This window comes from Trichomycterus rosablanca, chromosome 8 (genome assembly GCF_030014385.1).
Source record: "Trichomycterus rosablanca isolate fTriRos1 chromosome 8, fTriRos1.hap1, whole genome shotgun sequence".
In the NCBI taxonomy this organism is placed as follows: Eukaryota; Metazoa; Chordata; class Actinopteri; order Siluriformes; family Trichomycteridae; genus Trichomycterus; species Trichomycterus rosablanca.
In genome coordinates this window covers 16,520,466-16,540,145 of record NC_085995.1, presented here as the reverse complement: position 1 = coordinate 16,540,145, position 19,680 = coordinate 16,520,466, and positions in this window count along the sequence as shown.

Here is a 19,680-nt window from a genome sequence, read left to right as displayed (position 1 = left end):
CTGTAATTGCTGCCAGAGGTGCATCAACCAAGTATTAGGCTAAGGGTGTGTACGGATATGTAACCCCTAAATAAACAATTTTTGTCTGTAAAATAAAATTGCATATTTTCTAAACCTTGTTTCCACTTCGTAATTATTGGTGATTGTGTGTAGATGTTTGAGGCAAAAAAAGAACTGTCTATTATACAATGAGTCTGTAACATAATAAAACGTGGAGAAGGTAAAGGGGTGTGCAGACTTTCTGGCTTGACCATATGCAGACAATGTGCATAATGACCAAAGCCGGCCCATTGTATAAAAATGGAACCCTTGATCAAGTCCATATGCAAATCACAATGACCATTAATCACAATGACTATGTGTGCCTTTCACATATGATTGAGGTATAGCTCCTATCATGGCATTGTAAGATGGTGAAAGATGTACTCTCAGGCCCCCTCTCAGTTCAGAGATGGTAGTTTCCTCTTCACATAGATGGCCTCTTTGACTCCCTGTTCAAACCAGCGTTCCTCCTTGTCAAGGAAACCGCAGAGTGTTGGCCAGAAGAGGTCGATCTTCTATGCTGGGCCATCCCTTTGGCAGTAGCTGTTTAGTTTCCCTGATGTACAGTTCCCGGCACCTAGCAGCATACACTATGTTACCCTGTTTGTGTCGAGGTTTTTAGGGTGAACTAATTTCTGATGTAGCGTGTTTTGGGGTTTGAAAGCAACTGAAACGCAGTGTTTGGAAAATATCCGTCTCAATTGTTCCGCTACTCCCGCCACATACGAAATCACCAATGGTTTGCGCTTGAACAGTGCTGTTCGCTCGGTGGTGCACCGTCCTGATGAGTCCTAGTTTATGCTCCAATGGATTATGGGAGTCAAACCTTAAATACTGTCCCCCATCTCGAATTATGTGAAAGGCACACATGGCCATTGTAATTAATGGTCATTTTGATTTGCATATGGACTTGATCACCGGTTCCATTGTAATACAATGGGCGGTAATCGGTCGTTATGCAAAACCTCTGCATATAAGGTTGGGGTATTGACCACTAGATCAGACTGAAGAAGTCACTTGGATGAATGACGAAACGTATCTCTACAACAAACTATGTGTCCAGATGAACTGATTCAACTTTGTGGACTTGTATGCCTGGATTATTGAGCATGCATCAAGAGGTGTTAAGCTAATGTTTAAAACGATAAAATCTTGTTAAAGAAAATAAATTTCCATTAGCATGAGCCCATGTGTACTGTGTTCTTCATGCAAGTTGCCCCAAACATCATTTAGATTGTGAGTTTTAATACAGTGAATGAATCTTTTTTTGAAAGAGCATATTGGCTCAACATGATTTCTGTCTATGTTGTGTGCTGTACAGTTAAAATCTCTTCCCCAAAGTAATATTTATTCACTGTTACAATTATGTAAGATGTTAGTGTGTCTAGAATAGTTAGTTTTTACAATACATTTGTTGGTGAATATAAACAAATATCAGAGTGAACACGAAATTTTCAAAAAGTATTCACCCTTTTAAAACTTCTTCAACTTCATATGACTCTGGAATGAAACTTCTGGCGAATAATACAGCAACACCTCCACTAACTGAGGTGTTTTGACTCAAAAGAGAGAGACCACCCTGCTCCATGGCCCAGTCAGCAGCGTTCCTTAAATCGCTATGTGTTTCTTGTAAAGCCACATCTAAAGGTTTTTGTTATAATTATTCAAAAAGCTCTGCCCTTTTTAATCTGTTCCTTGCACCATGAGGTTTAAAGAAGCTATGTGGATTTCGCCCATGGTTATAAATAAGGAAAGAAATGTGGATATACATCCGACAGCTTTTTAAAAAGAAGGACAGGATAAAGAACTTTTTAGACATTGTCTTCTCTGTCACTTCTTCTCAATTTCCTTTTAGCTGATGTTAGTAGTTTTTTTTTAGCTGAAACACTTCCATGTTTTCAAAGGCACCCTTACTCAAATCTGGAACACATTCCTTAATTTTCACACCTCTCACATTTTTAGTAAGTTTAATATAACAATTTAATATCTTCAACGTCATAATTTTTTGACACTCACTATGGGAATTTTCTAATGTACTTGAGTCTGAGTAATCATCGTCACTACATATTTCATCAGTGTCTGTTTATTTTTTTATCATCGTGGCTTTTTGAAATGGCGTTTTAAACACAAAGTGATCAGCTGCCGTTGTTTCACGATTTTTTGAGATGGTCTAAGGTCCCAAAACCTCAAGCACTTAGTTCAGTCCTTTCTTCTTGAGTTGACCAAACCTCAGATGGGCTAGCTGTCATTATACCTTTACTGACAGTGTTGGTCAAGTGGCATTCCTCCATATTACTATTTTTCTCAGCTAAGTCCTCTATATCTGCCTGTGTGTTTTTTTCTCTACAGTACTGTTGATAAGCTGATTTTCAGTTTTTTCAGTATTATCTGACACATTATTTACAACCCCAAATCAGAAAAAATTTTAACAGCATGCACGTAATAAAAAACACAGAGTTTCTTACATTTACCTTGACTTTTATTTTACTGCAGACAGTATGAACCTGAGGTATTTCATGTTTTGTCTGCTTAACTTAATTTCATTTATTAATAAACATCCATTCCTGCATTTCAGGCCTGCAACACATTCCAAAAGAAGTTGGGACAGTAAAGCATTTACCACTTTGTAATGTTGCCATTCCTTTTCACCACACTTAAAAGACGTTTTGGCACCGAGGATACCAAGCGATTCAGTGTTTTAGCTTTTATTTTGTCCCATTCTTCCTGCAAACATGTCTTAAGATGTGCAACAGTACAGGGTTGTTGTTGTCGTCGCATTTTTCATTTCAAAATTCTCCACACATTCTCTATTGGGGACAGATCAGGACTGCAGGCAGGCAGTCCAATACCCGTACCCTCTTCTTCCACAGCCATGTCTTTGTAATGTGTGCAGCATGTGGTTTTGCATTGTCTTGTTGAAAAATGCATGGGTGTCCCTGGAAAAGATGATGTCTTAAATGTTGCTCTAAGATCTCAATGTACTTTTCTGCATTAGGCAAGGCAAGGCAAGTTTATTTGTATAGCACCTTTCATACACAGTGGCAATTCAAAGTGCTTTACATAAAAAAATTAATTAAAAGCATTAAAACATTCCTGAGATCTAGAATCTCAGAAAGACATCTTGCAAACATTTAGTTACAATTAAGAGAATATGAAATTCAAACAAGAGAGATAAAAAATTAAGAACGTGAAAAATTAAAAGAAAATATTGTAAAATATACCCTACAATTTGGGAAATACAAAATTAAAACAAGAGAGATAAGCAATTAAAACATGAAAACTAAAAGAAAATATAGTAAAATATACACTACAATTTAGAATGTACACTACTCTATAAAAAGAATTATTAAGAGCATGAAAAACTAAAATAAATAGGGTAATAGCAAAAAAAGTTTTTAACCTGGATTTAAAGATTTCTACATTTAAGGAACATCTAATATCTCCTGGCAGTCTGTTCCAGTTATATGCATCCCAACAGCTAAATGCTGCTTCACCATGTTTAGTTTGGACTCTGGGCTCAACTAGCTGACCTGAGTCCATGGATCTAAGAGATCTACTGGGTTTATATTCTCTAAACATTTCTGAGATGTATTCTGGGCCGAACCCATTCATTGATTTATAGACCAGTAGCAGCACTTTAAATTCTATTCTGTAACTAACCGGAAGCCAGTGTAGAGATTTTAGAACTGGAGTGATGTGCTCAGTTCTCTTCGTCGTAGTTAAAAGTCTAGCAGCAGCGTTCTGAATGAGCTGTAACTGTTTAATGGTCTTTTTGGGAAGTCCAGTTAGGAGACCATTACAATAGTCCACCCTACTGCAGATAAAAGCATGGATGAGCTTCTCTAGGACTTGTTGGCACACTAGACCCTTGATTTTGGCTATATTTCTAAGATGGTAGAAGGCTGTTTTGGTGATGGTTTTACAGATTGAACAGAAGAGGTCCAAGAACTGATCCCTGGGGGATTCCACATGTCATAGCCACCCTGTCAGATTCACAGCTGCCAATAGTGACAAAATAACTCCGGTCTTCTAAATAAGACCTGGACCAATTAAGGACTGTTCCGGAAAGTCCAACCCAGTTTTCCAACCTATCCAGCAATATTCTATGATCTACAGTGTCAAAGGCAGCACTAAGATCCAGTAAAACCAGAACCGATATTTTACCCGAGTCAGTATTCAGCCGTAGATCATTTAACACTTTTATGAGAGCCGTTTCAGTACTGTGGTGAGGTCGAAAGCCTGACTGAAATTTGTCAAAATAACCACTGGAATTAAAAAAACTGCTGACTTGATTGTAAACAACTTTCTCAATGATCTTAGCTATGAAAGGAAGATTTGAGACCGGCCTGTAGTTGTTTAACACAGATGCATCCAGAGTTCTTTTTTTTAGGAGTGGTTTAATGGCAGCTGTTTTCAGTGACTTTGGGAAAATGTCTGATGCTAGTGAGCCATTAACTATTTGTTGCAAATCAGATTTTACAGAGTTAAAAATAGTTTAAAAAAATTCAGATGGCAGTATGTCAAGACAACATGTTGATGATTTAAAATGCTGAACTGTTTTCTCCAGAGTGTTTTGGTCTATTGTATTAAATTGTGACATACTAGTCATGTTATTTTTAGGTGTCTGTAGGGGCGGCATGGTTTCATCGTTTGACTGAGTGGCGTTGATGGTCAGTCTAATAGTTTTGTTTTTTTCACAGAAGAAATGAGCAAACTCATTACATTTCTCTGTGGACAGAAGTTCTGGCGTGATCTGTTTTGGAAGATTTGTAAGCTTGTCGACCACGTTGAATAGAGTGCGGGTGTTGTTGATGTTCCTGTTAATGATCTTAGAGAAGTGCAGCTGTCTAGCCCTGCATAACTCCGAGTTAAAACTACAAAGGCTTTGCTTATAGAGATCATAGTGGATTTGAAGTTTAGTTTTCCTCCACTTACGTTCAGCTCTCCTGCATTCTCTTTTCAGAGCTATTACCATCATTGTGTTACGTCATGGTGCTTTCTGTTTGCTCAACGTTTTCATGACTTTTACCGGGGCAACCACATCCATGACAGTCAATATTTTCACGTTAAAGTTATCCAGGAGTTCATCAACTGACTCTGCAATTAAAGTTGGTGATATAGCTATGGCCTCCATAAACCGAGAACTAGTACTTTCATTTATGTACCTTTTCTTAACAGAAACAGAGCTAGTTTGAGCATCTGGAGTGATCAGCATTTCAAAGAAGACACAAAAATGATCAGAGAGGGCCAAGTCCTTGACCATAACAGAGGAAATGTTAAGACCTTTAGAAATAACTAGATCCAGAGTGTGCCCTCGAGTATGTGTAGGCCCTTTCACATGTTGCAATAGACCAAACGTGTCAAAAAGTCCAAAAAGTTCTTTGGTGTTATTGTCCTTGTTATTATCTATCCCCAGTTATGATGAAAAAGCTGTACTCAGTGGAGATAACTGACAGTAGTAGTTCAGCAAATTCATCTATAAAATGTGCAGAGTATCTTGGAGGTTTATAAATGGTTAAAAATAAAATTTTGGGAGTACCCTTTAAAATAAAACAGAGGTATTCAAAATACATAAAATTGCCAAGTACAGTCTCTTTGCACTGGAATACATCTTTAAATAAGGCAGCTACTCCTCCACCTTTCCTACCACTTCGACACACATTCATAGAACTGAAGTTTGCTGGTGCTGTTTCATTAAGAACAGTAGCACTGCTGCCTTCTGCTAACCATGTTTCAGTTAGAAACAGAAAATCTAAACCGTAGGATAGAATTATGTAATTCACTAAAAATGATTTGTTGGCTAGAGATCTAATATTAAGCAGAGCTAGCTTTAAAGGAACCACAGGAGCCCCTGGGGCAGCCCGAGGTTGTCGTGGTACAGGTAAGAGGTTAGACTGGTTGACTTGATATGCTGAATGCGTTCTATTCTTTCTATTTCTAATCAACACAGGAATAGAAAACATTTCAGGCATACTGAGTCCAAGCTTACTCTCCAAAACTGTTGTCAGTATCATATCTGCTATAGCAAGGACCCTGAACACATCACAACGAGTTATCATTGTTTTGTATTCTGAAGCCGCTATCAGTAGCACTCGCTGAACATTCTGAACTCTGTACAGCCAGAGTAGATGAAGTACAAGGCTGCTGCTGACGGTGCTGAAGTGGCCTCAGAGAACGAGGAGGGGGCTGTGGACAGGGGGGAAGGGGTGCCCTGCGCTTTTTGGGTGAAACCTGTGGACTGGCTGAGATGGAGTGTGAGAATTTAGTCCCAACAAACACCAGTTTCTCCATTTTCTCTGTGAAATCCATATGTGGAGGTGATGTTGTTGAGAGAGAGAAATTGGAGGATGACTGTGATGTCTCTGCTGTTGACTGCTGTGTCACTGCCTGATGATGAAGGTCGTAATAGCTTTCGTCAAGAGTCAGAAACTCAGCCTGAGCTGTGTTCTCCAGTGATGGGGATTGTATGTTTGATGGTCCTTCATGGTTGAAAGCAGGTGAGGGAGGTTGAGGATGCACGTATTGTGTCGAGTCAGTCCAAGAAGCAGATGGGTGGCGAAGAGCAAAATGGAGGTTGTCCTTTAGTGCCTTCACTCCAGTCTTGCTTAGGTGGGTGCCATCTGGGTAAAAGAATTCTCTGCGTCCCCAGGATAAATTAAAATTGTCAATATAATCCATACCTTTCAAACTGCAGGTTCTGCTTAGCCACGTGTTGAGGTTGAGTAGCCGTGAAAACATATTAGATCCTCGGGCTGGGAGAGGCCCACTGATGAACTTCTGAGCAGTCAGCTTCTCAAGTGTATTAAACAGTTCAGTGAAGTTGTTCTTTAAGATTTCTGACTCCTCTCTGCGAATGTCATTTCTGCCCACGTGCAGAATAATTCGGTCGATCACTCCATGCTGAGAGAGGATGTTGGGAAGTTCCTCATTTAATTCCGAGACAGTCACATTCGGGAGACAGCATGTTAGCATTGATCTGCTGCCTATATTCTTGATGGCTGAGTCACCGATGATCAGAGTTTTCGGAGCGTTCTCTGCGTCAGGCAAGGGCCTCTGCTTAATCAGCCTCGTGTTTTTGCTAGCCCGCTTTGAGTCCCCTTTTATAGTCAGCTTCGCTGGTTTTGTTTCGTTACCATTACCGCTGGGGGTAACCTCGATCAGATTTCTGAGCGGTTCAAAACGATTCAGCAAAGGGATCGGTTTTTGTTGCGACCCTGCTATTTTCCCACAGGGTGCAATTGTGCTAGCTTTTGGAATAGTTTTAGCTTTCCGAGCCCATGATGAACAGTCTGGCGTGGAAGAAATTAAGACAGCCACCTGCTGCTTTTGTGCTTTTGGTTTTGCTCCAAGTTTTTGCCACCAACTTATTCTCTCACATGGTTCGTTTCTGTTCCCCTGTTTTGATTGAATTCTGTCAAGCTTCGGGAAGTCTGTTAAGCTGTCTAGCCTTAGCTTAGCTGGTTGTTCTGTGTTAGATTTTGACTCACCCTCGAGTGATCTGGAACCATTTCTCCTGTCCGTTCCAGGTAGGATTGTGAGCATTTTTGTCTCCAGCACAGCGATTTTCCGTAGGAGTCTGTAGCAGTTGGAGCAGCACGAAGAACCCGCTGTAGTGATAACATGGTAGTCCTGATAACTGTGCCCGAGTTCAGTCTGACGGCTAGTGGAACACTCCGTTAACTAAGTGTCTAGTTTAATGTAGTTCCGTAATTCTGTGCCTTTCCAGCCGATCTATTGTCGGTGTCTGCTGATTGAGCTCTATATTTTAGAAATAAAAGATAAAAAATAACTAAAATAGCTAAAAACTAAAAGCAAGCGGAGAGCAGACAGAAAGCGTGCAGCCAGAGCGAGCGTCAAGGACAAGACCATTAATGCTGCCATCACAGAAGTGTAAATTATCTTTGCCAAGAGCACTGACACAATACCTTGACAGTCCCTGGCTTTTGGACTTGTTGCTGTTACAGTCTGAGTGGTCCTTTTTGTCTTTGGTCCAGAGCACACGGCGTCCATTTTTTCAAAAAAGACCTGGAATACTGATTCATCTGACCACAATGCATGTTTCCACTGTGTGATGGTCCATCTTAGATGCCTCCGAGCCCAGATAAGTTGACGCAGCTTCTGGACATGGTTAACATGAGGCTTCTTTTTTGCACAGTAAAGTTTTTGTTACGTGGGGGGAGAAAACAGGACCCAAGATGCAGAGAATAGTAACAAAATATTTTATTAATAAAAGTAAACAAATAATAACCAGGGATATAACATTTAACATAGGAAAACTTAACCGAGTCGCGAATCCCCATCGCAGCTTGCGAGGCCGTCGCAACCGGTACTGCAGGGATAGAGCTTCTCCATAGAGGAAACGAGAGAAAACCCCGAACTCGCCTCAGCGCAGCTCGGGGATCAGATGGCTCTGTCACCAGCAGCGTTTCACAACACAGCTGGTGATAGAGCCGATCTATAGGAAACAAGAGAAAACCCCGAACTCGCCTCAGCGCAGTCCGGGGAAACCGGTGGCTCTGGCACCAGCCGCACCTTGCTGTCACCGGGTAGAAGCACACCTATAGCACAAGGAACACCCCGAACTCGCCGCAGCGGAGTTCGGGGAATCAGATGGCTTTGTCGTCAGCCGCAGCTGGAAAGAAGCCAATCTGTTTAGCGCAAGAAACACGCCGAACTCGCCGTTGCGACGTTCGGGAACACACCGAACTCGCCGTTGCGACGTTCGGGGAATCGGGTGGCTAAGTCGTCAGCCGCAGCTGGAAAGAAACCAACTCGTTTAGCGCAAGTAACACGCCGAACTCGCCATCGCGCAGTTCGGGGAATCAGATGGCCATGTCACCGATCGCGCCTAAGCACGATCGGGAAAGAGCACACCTGTTTAGCACAAGGGACACACCGAAATCGCCGTTGCGCAGTTCGGGGAACCTGATGGCTAAGTCACCAGCCACACCTTGCTGTGGCTGGGCAAAAAACAAAAAGCCGACTTTAACTAAAAGAAACCAAACCAAACCAAACAGGGCTAAAGGCATGACAGCCTGTGGCTTCATGGTGCCTGCTTAAATAAGCAGGCACAGCTGCAGGTTGTCAGCCTTAATTAGAAGGCCTCTAATTTAAGGCCTTTGTTTCAGAGGATCTGTAATTCCTGCGATGCCGGGAACCAAGGTAAGTTAACCCCAATGCCGCAGGAAACCTTACAGTACGCCCTCCTCAAAAGGGAACGCTCCTGAGGTCCCAAGCCCCGTAGCCCGAGTCCCCTCGGGTGGACTCAAGCAACCGGGGAGTCAAAGAGGGCCGCTCCTAAGGTCCCCAAGCCCCGCAGCCTGAGTCCCCTCGGGTGGACTCAAGCAGCCGGGGAAGCAGCCGGGGAAGCAGCCAGGGAGGGCCCCTCCCAAAAAATTTTTTAGAGGGAATGGGGGGTTCTCCGCGGGTCCATTTGATGGTCATGCCTTTCTGTTACGTGGGGGGAGAAAACAGGACCCAAGATGCAGAGAATAGTAACAAAATATTTTATTAATAAAAGTAAACAAATAATAACCAGGGATATAACATTTAACATAGGAAAACTTAACCAAGTCGCGAATCCCCATCGCAGCTTGCGAGGCCGTCGCGACCGGTACTGCAGGGATGGAGCTTCTCCATAGAGGAAACGAGAGAAAACCCCGAACTCGCCTCAGCGCAGCTAGATCAGATGGCTCTGTCACCAGCCGCGTTTCACAACACAGCTGGTGATAGAGCCGATCTATAGGAAACGAGAGAAAACCCCGAACTCGCCTCAGCGCAGTTCGGGAAAACCGGTGGCTCTGTCTCCAGCCGCACCTAGCTGTCACCGGGCAGAAGCACACCTATAGAAAACAAGAGAAAACCCGAACTCGCCTCGGCGTAGTCCGAGGAAACCGGTGGCTCTGTCACCAGCCGCACCTTGCTGTCACCAGGCAGAAGCACACCTATAGGAAACAAGAGAAAACCCGAACTCGCCTCGGCATAGTCCGGGGAAACCGGTGGCTCTGGCACCAGCCGCACCTTGCTGTCACTGGGCAGAAGCACACCTATAGCACAAGGAACACCCCAAACTCGTCGCAGCGGAGTTCAGGGAATCATATGGCTTTGTCATCAGCCGCAGCTGGAAAGAAGCCAATCTGTTTAGCGCAAGGAACACGCCGAACTCGCCGTCGCGCAGTTCGGGGAATCAGATGGCCATGTCACCGATTGCACCTAAGCACGATCGGGAAGGAGCACACCTGTTTAGCACAAGGGACACACCGAAATTGCTGTTGCGCAGTTCGGGGAACCCGATGGCTAAGTAACCAGCCGCACCTTGCTGTGGCTGGGCAAAAAAACTAAAAGCCGACTTTAACTAAAAGAAACCAAACCAAACCAAACAGGGCTAAAGGCATGACAACCTGTGGCTGCATGGTGCCTGCTTAAATAAGCAGGCACAGCTGCAGGTTGTCAGCCTTAATTAGAAGGCCTCTAATTTAAGGCCTTTGTTCCAGAGGATCTGTAATTCCTGCGACGCCGGGAACCAGTTCACCCCAACGCCGCAGGAAACCTTAAAGTTTTAAGTGGCATTTGTGCATGTAACTCCATATTGTAGTGCCTGACAAAGGTTTGCCAAAGAACTCCCTTGCCAATGTGGTTATATCAGCTATTGCTGAGTGGCGGTTCTTGATGCAGTGCCATCTGAGGGATCGAAGATCATGGGCGATCAGCCTAAGCTTGCGCTCTTGGCCTTTACGCACTGAAATTCCTCCTGATTCCTTGAATTGTTTAATGAAATTATGCACTGCAGAGGGAGAAATGTGCAAATCCCTTCCAATCTTTCTTGGTACATTGTTTTTAACATTTCAATCATTTTCTTACACATTTGTTGAAAAACTGAAGATCCTTTGGCCATCTTTGCTCATCAAAGAACTTTCCTGGATGCTGCTTTTGGTTACAATGGTTACAATCACCTGTTGACATCACCTGTTTGAAATCACATCATTATTTAGTTTTTTCACCTCATTACTAGCCCTAAATTGCCCCTGTTCCAACCTTTTTTTGGACTGTGTCGTTATTGAAGAAATTAGATTTTATGCTTCATATTACTTAAATTTGTTAGGTTCTGTGGCGTCAGGGGAATGTGCCATCTCTCCCTGACACCACAGACCTTACAGAGCAGAAACGAGCTGCTCATTTAAATACCTGGCCAGCTCGTTAGGGCGAACGGGCTGCAGCTGTGCCTTGTGCCTTCCCTTATTTAAGGGAGAGGTGCAGAGCTGCAGCCGTCGCATCTTCTGCTTTCGTTGGCCATTTTCTCTTTTCTTTCTTTCAGTTTGTTTGGCACTGCGGTGCCCTTTTATGTTTGTTTATTTTTTTATTCTAGGTTGTGCCGCCGCACTGTGCTGCCGCCGCCGTGCCGCCGCCACCGGGCCACCGCTATTGGGCCGCCTCCAGGTCGCCGCCGCCGAGCCGCCGCCGCTTCCGTGCCGCCGCCATTGTGCCGCCGCCGCCGTGCCGTCGCCGCCTGGTCGCCGCCCTTAGGTCGCCAACAGGTTGCCGCCGCCGAGCCGCCGCCGCCGTGCTGCCGCCACCTTGATATCCATTGGGGCGCCCAGAGGAACGCGACCCCTTCCCAGCGCAAAGCGCTGGTGACAGCGTCGCGTTACGCCCTCTGGAGCGCTGTTAATAAACGGCCACTTCCCAGCCACTCTGGCTGGTGACAGCGCCGTTACATTTAGTCGTTTAAATCCGCAATTAAATCACACCCGGTAGCTGGCATAAACTGCTGGAGAGCGTCGTGCCACTTAGCTACCGGCGGTGTTACCCCCCTTCTTCGGCCAACAGCGCGAGGTTTCCCACCTCGCGAACCCGGTCGCTTCGCCTCTTTAGTGCTGGGAGCGGTTTTGCTTTCAGCGTTGCCGTGGCAGCGTGCTTAAGCTCCCAGCCAGGAGGTGAGCGACCAGGGTTCGTGCCTCGCGCTTCCCCTTTTTTCCCCTTTATGTTTTTTCCTTGTTTCTTTCAGCCTGGCGTCACCGGCTGCCTTCGGGATTCCCCGAAGTGTTTTTTGTTCTTGTTATTTCTTTATTTTATTGTATATTATGTTTATTATTTGTAAATAAAACCCTTTAATTTAAAACCCTCTGCATCCTTGGGTCCTTCCACCCCAAATCATAACAAAATTGTAGTAGTATGCTGTTTTGTGTCTTGAATTCTTAGTTATACTGTGCAACAGCGGAGCCTGGGAGTCTAGACCTCAAAGATTAGCAACATACCTGTCGTTAAGCAGTAAATGGCTGTAAAGCAATTTTAAAGCCTATAGGGGATAACACCCAATAGGTCCAACACCCAATGTCATGTGACCAGAGCAGTATAAAGAGATAGCCATAGCGTCTGTTTGGGGTTTTTGTCCAGAGACACTGCTGAATGAACCCACAGCCGTGCCAGTAAATTCTGCAATCCAGTAAACTATAATCTTTGTTTTTATTTATCATCTCACCATATTTTTCCATGACAGAGTTGCAGGCCTGAAATGCAGTAATAGAGGTATATTAACAAATGAAATGTTTTGAAATCCCGAGGTGATTGGCAGTTCTAGCTGAATGGGAGTATCGTCTGTCCTCTGTTCTGAGTTTAATTGTTGCACTTAAAGTAATTAACGCCTGTGTAAGTATTTATTTTGTTTTTCTTATCTTTAGAAGTTGCACCTGAAGAAACCATTACATCAGACTTTTTGTAGGCAGTTACTTTCTCTGTAAATGTACATTTTAAGTCAAATAAAGTGTCATACAATCGATGATATGAAAAGTCTTGGAGTGGAGATTAGGTGTGAGTGGTTGTAAAACTGTGAAAAAGAGGCTTGTGAAGTGTGAGGAGAAAGTTTTGAGTCCTCCTTTGCTGGTCATAAAATCCTGAAGCTAAACAGACTCTAAGTGTGAGAGTGTCTAAGAAGGTGAGGTCTTTGGTTCTGTCCAAAAGGATCAACGAGATATTAATGGCTGATTGGTGATGGCAGCTGTTTTCACAACCCCAACATCACAGTCTGCCAGCAGAGGAGCTTGCAAGTGTGAGAGGAAGAAACCATAATATACATGATATATAAAAAAATCCATATTAATATAATTGTTGTGGTGATTGTTAATCAAGAGAAACTGATAAAATCACCAATGCCTCCTTTCCCCTCTCTGCTGGCTAAAAAAGCAATGTGGAATCCACCAATTTTAATGTGATTCAACATGCCACTCAGTAGGTTTTTGCACCATTTGTAAAAACTCTAGAGACTGTGGCGCATTTAATTTCCAAATTTGCATTTTCTGACAAACTGTGTAAAATAAAACAAAAGTAGAGACTATAATAAATTTGAGTAATTTCTGAAAACAGATAAATTACAGGTAAATTTAATTGAACATGTTTTATTGTAAAGCTAAAGGAATAATTACACATTCATATTAACTGTATTGCAACAAAAATAAAAGAAAACATTTTAATATGTTTAAACATGCCTTTATGATTATCATAAATAGGGAACAAAAATCCACTGATTTGTTTATTTTATATTTATTTAAAACACAAAATGTCAGGAGAAAAAAGAGACTATATTCGGCATAATAATCACATTTTAGACATTTAAGCCTCAAACAGCCTAATTATGCCACACCTAAATTTGTTATACACTGCATTTTATCTTTCATTACCAAGAAAAGAAGCCACATTAGTGTGTACAAAAACCTGTACAAAACATACAATGCATCACAAAGCAGAATATAAATATGACTTATTGCTTATGACTTATCAGCTTTACAGAATAGATTTCGTCAGTTAGCACTGAAACACCCTTTTATGTTTTTTATGTTTCTTTCTTTTCTATGTTTTCATATCCCTTGTTAAGCTTTTAGCTTGAGTGACTGGAAATTCTTCTGATAGATGTAATATACTGCTTATAATTTTTATACACCAATTTACAAACACGGGCTTCAGTGTTTGGTTGTGTGTTTTATACATTGGAAGTTAAATTCAATTAAATGCCATATTTCTTACTCTGTAGTAGAAGCCATCATGGAAATCAAGATCAATAATTAATTTTGGTTAAATAAAATGTATGTTTAAAAAAAGAAAGAGATATGTCATACAATTCAAGATGCAGCATGCAGTAAGACTACATTTAAATGCCAAATGTGAGGCAATCATACATGCCTTCTTGTTAATGTGTTTAATTTTCATGATCTGTGAATTCAAGTAATGTGTGTGCAAATTAGATAATAAATGATAATTTACCAATCTATTTAATAGGATATCCAGTTTTAACCTAGGTTCCATCCTAAATAGGTAACTCTTTCAAAGCATTGTTATTCTTTCTCCCAAGTGTTTATTCTATTAGGGCTACAATGTCATCTCATTACAAGATACCACAGCTGCAACATAAATAATTGGATTTTTTTTTATTAATGTGGCAATAATCTATCCTTTAAACCTGCTGTATTATATTGCAGAAAAAAATCTACATTTAAAGTATGTTTTAGAGCAAATGTGTAAATTTGTGTTATTAACGTTTTTAAAAAGATATGTTTACTGATTAAACTCATGAGCAACACTGCTTCGAGGAAACTTGGCAATTTTAATGCTCAAAAGAATAGCTGATGTGGAAATTGAAGGTAACAAATGTAACAAAACCTACATGGGATTTAGGGTACCACAAGCATAGGCCATCCTACTGCAATCTTGCTTTAAACACAATGATCTACAGTATATGACCACTTTATGACAATGGCCCGTATTTGAATGTAGAATCAATTAAACCTACATTATAACTTATACTACAAATATTCAGGCGGCACGGTGGCTCAGTGGGTAGCACTGTCACTTCACAGCAAGAAGGTCCTGGGTTTGGTGCCCAAGTGGAGCGGTCTGTGAGTTTGCATGTTCTTTCTGTGTCTGTGTGGGTTTCCTCTGGGAGCTCCAGCTTTCTCCCACAGTTCAAAGACATGCAAGTGAGGTGATCTTGAGATGCAGAATTGTCCATGACAATGTGTTTGACATTAAAGACTTGAACTGATGAATCTTGTGTAACTAGTAATTACCTGTCTTAATAAATAAATACAATACAAATACTAGTTTTTCCTTTTTTTGACAGCTGCAAATACAGTAATTGTGGGATACAACAGCATTCAATAACATGGTTGCCAACACACACATAATCATACCTAGGGTGCACTTACTTTGTCAGTGGTAGCTTAGTGGTTAAGGAACTGGACAAGTAATGCAGAAGGTTGCTGTTTCAAGCCCCACCACTGCCAAGTTTCCACTGTCGAGTCCTGAGCAAGACCCTTAACCCTCAGTTGCTTAAACTGTATTTGGTCACAACTGTAAGTAGCTTTGGATAAAAGTCTGTGTAATAATATAAATATCCAATGTGTTAATATAGTCAAGTCTCAGTTGTAATGCTACTAATAGTTTATTTCTTTAACTAGGCTTAAAGTCATGCAGTTTTCAGTTTTATCATGAGGTGGTTGTTATGGTATAGTAAATAAATATATTCTAAATACCGCTCAGGTGGCGCAGCGGTAAAAAGAAACGCGCTGCAACCAGGGCTGGATTCTGAGAAGCGTCGTATCGAATCCAGCCTTGCTTTACCGGTTCGAAGCTGAGTGGCTATATGAGCAACGATTGGCCGGTTGCTCATGTGGGGGGTGGGACAAAGAACCGGATGTGGGTCTCTCTCTGTCAGAATGCGATTGCGTTCTCTGCCGGCTGATTGGAGGCGCTTACACAGAGATGGGAGGGGGTGCCCTTAGGGTGTGTCTCTCCGCATGCAACGCTAGGTGGCGCCAAACTCGTCAATGTGTGGGTGGCAAAGATGCATCTGGCTGCTGCTCGTGTTTCGGAGGGGATACGGGTTAGCTTCAATCACCTCCGTCAGGGCAGGGTTCGGCATAGACAGAGAGGAAGCACGATGCTAATTGAACAATTGGATGCGCTAAAAGGGGAGAAAAAGGGGTAAAACTTAAAAAAAAAAAAATATATATATATATATTCTAAATATATATATACAGTATATACAGTATATATATATATATATATATATATATATATATATATATATATATACAGTGTATCACAAAAGTGAGTACACCCCTCACATTTCTGCAAATATTTCATTATATCTTTTCATGGGACAACACTATAGACATGAAACTTGGATATAACTTAGAGTAGTCAGTGTACAACTTGTATAGCAGTGTAGATTTACTGTCTTCTGAAAATAACTCAACACACAGCCATTAATGTCTAAATAGCTGGCAACATAAGTCAGTACACCCCACAGTGAACATGTCCAAATTGTGCCCAAAGTGTCAATATTTTGTGTGACCACCATTATTATCCAGCACTGCCTTAACCCTCCTGGGCATGGAATTCACCAGAGCTGCACAGGTTGCTACTGGAATCCTCTTCCACTCCTCTATGATGACATCACGGAGCTGGTGGATGTTAGACACCTTGAACTCCTCCACCTTCCACTTGAGGATGCGCCACAGGTGCTCAATTGGGTTTAGTCCATCACCTTTACCTTCAGCTTCCTCAGCAAGGCAGTTGTCATCTTGGAGGTTGTGTTTGGGGTCGTTATCCTGTTGGAAAACTGCCATGAGGCCCAGTTTTCGAAGGGAGGGGATCATGCTCTGTTTCAGAATGTCACAGTACATGTTGGAATTCATGTTTCCCTCAATGAACCGCAGCTCCCCAGTGCCAGCAACACTCATGCAGCCCAAGACCATGATGCTACCACCACCATGCTTGACTGTAGGCAAGATACAGTTGTCTTGGTACTTCTCACCAGGGCGCCGCCACACATGCTGGACACCATCTGAGCCAAACAAGTTTATCTTGGTCTCGTCAGACCACAGGGCATTCCAGTAATCCATGTTCTTGGACTGCTTGTCTTCAGCAAACTGTTTGCTGGCTTTCTTGTGCGTCAGCTTCCTTCTGGGATGACGACCATGCAGACCGAGTTGATGCAGTGTGCGGCGTATGGTCTGAGCACTGACAGGCTGACCTCCCACGTCTTCAACCTCTGCAGAAATGCTGGCAGCACTCATGTGTCTATTTTTTAAAGCCAACCTCTGGATATGACGCCGAACACGTGGACTCAACTTCTTTGGTCGACCCTGGCGAAGCCTGTTCCGAGTGGAACCTGTCCTGGAAAACCGCTGTATGACCTTGGCCACCATGCTGTAGCTCAGTTTCAGGGTGTTAGCAATCTTCTTATAGCCCAGGCCATCTTTGTGGAGAGCAACAATTCTATTTCTCACATCCTCAGAGAGTTCTTTGCCATGAGGTGCCATGTTGAATAACCAGTGGCCTGTATGAGAGAATTGTACCCAAAACACCAAATTTAACAGCCCTGCTCCCCATTTACACCTGGGACCTTGACACATGACACCAGGGAGGGACAACGACACATTTGGGCACAATTTGGACATGTTCACTGTGGGGTGTACTCACTTATGTTGCCAGCTATTTAGACAATAATGGCTGTGTGTTGAGTTATTTTCAGAAGACAGTAAATCTACACTGCTATACAAGCTGTACACTGACTACTCTAAGTTATATCCAAGTTTCATGTCTATAGTGTTGTCCCATGAAAAGATATAATGAAATATTTGCAGAAATGTGAGGGGTGTGTATATATATATATATATATATATATATATATATATATACAGTGTATCACAAAAGTGAGTACACCCCTCACATTTCTGCAGATATTTAAGTATATCTTTTCATGGGACAACACTGACAAAATGACACTTTGACACAATGAAAAGTAGTCTGTGTGCAGCTTATATAACAGTGTAAATTTATTCTTCCCTCAAAATAACTCAATATACAGCCATTAATGTCTAAACCACCGGCAACAAAAGTGAGTACACCCCTAAGAGACTACACCCCTAAATGTCCAAATTGAGCACTGCTTGTCATTTTCCCTCCAAAATGTCATGTGATTTGTTAGTGTTACTAGGTCTCAGGTGTGCATAGGGAGCAGGTGTGTTCAATTTAGTAGTACAGCTCTCACACTCTCTCATACTGGTCACTGAAAGTTCCAACATGGCACCTCATGGCAAAGAACTCTCTGAGGATCTTAAAGACGAATTGTTGCGCTACATGAAGATGGCCAAGGCTACAAGAAGATTGCCAACACCCTGAAACTGAGCTGCAGCACAGTGGCCAAGATCATCCAGCGTTTTAAAAGAGCAGGGTCCACTCAGAACAGACCTCGCGTTGGTCGTCCAAAGAAGCTGAGTGCACGTGCTCAGCGTCACATCCAACTGCTGTCTTTGAAAGATAGGCGCAGGAGTGCTGTCAGCATTGCTGCAGAGATTGAAAAGGTGGGGGGTCAGCCTGTCAGTGCTCAGACCATACGCCGCACACTACATCAAATTGGTCTGCATGGCTGTCACCCCAGAAGGAAGCCTCTTCTGAAGTCTCTACACAAGAAAGCCCGCAAACAGTTTGCTGAAGACATGTCAACAAAGGACATGGATTACTGGAACCATGTCCTATGGTCTGATGAGACCAAGATTAATTTGTTTGGTTCAGATGGTCTCAAGCATGTGTGGCGGCAATCAGGTGAGGAGTACAAAGATAAGTGTGTCATGCCTACAGTCAAGCATGGTGGTGGGAATGCCATGGTCTGGGGCTGCATGAGTGCAGCAGGTGTTGGGGAGTTACATTTCATTGAGGGACACATGAACTCCAATATGTACTGTGAAATACTGAAGCAGAGCATGATCCCCTCCCTCTGGAAACTGGGTCGCAGGGCAGTGTTCCAGCATGATAATGACCCCAAACACACCTCTAAGACGACCACTGCTTTATTAAAGAGGCTGAGGGTAAAGGTGATGGACTGGCCAAGCATGTTGATGATTATAACTGACAACTAATGAAAACCCCAAATTCAGTATCTCAGAAAATTAGAATATTACTTAAGACCAATACAAAAAAAGGATTTTTAGAAATGTTGGCCAACTGAAAAGTATGAACATGAAAAGTATGAGCATGTACAGCACTCAATACTTAGTTGGGGCTCCTTTTGCCTGGATTACTGCAGCAATGCGGCGTGGCATGGAGTCCATCAGTCTGTGGCACTGCTCAGGTGTTATGAGAGCCCAGGTTGCTCTGATAGTGGCCTTCAGCTCTTCTGAATTGTTGGGTCTGGCGTATTGCATCTTCCTCTTCACAATACCACATAGATTTTCTATGGGGTTAAGGTCAGGCGAGTTTGCTAGCCAATTAAGAACAGGGACACCATGGTCCTTAAACCAGGTACTGGTAGCTTTGGCACTGTGTGCAGGTGCCAAGTCCTGTTGGAAAATGAAATCTGCATTTCCATAAAGTTGGTCAGCAGCAGGAAGCATGAAGTGCTCTAAAACTTCCTGGTAGACGGCTGCGTTGACCTTGGACCTCAGAAAACAAAGTGGACCAACACCAGCAGATGACATGGCACTCCAAACCATCACTGACTGTGGAAACTTTACACTGGACCTCAAGCAACGTGGATTCTGTGCCTCTCCTCTCTTCCTCCAGACTCTGGGACCTTGATTTCCAAAGGTAATGCAAAATTTACTTTCATCAGAGAACATAACTTTGGACCACTCAGCAGTCCTT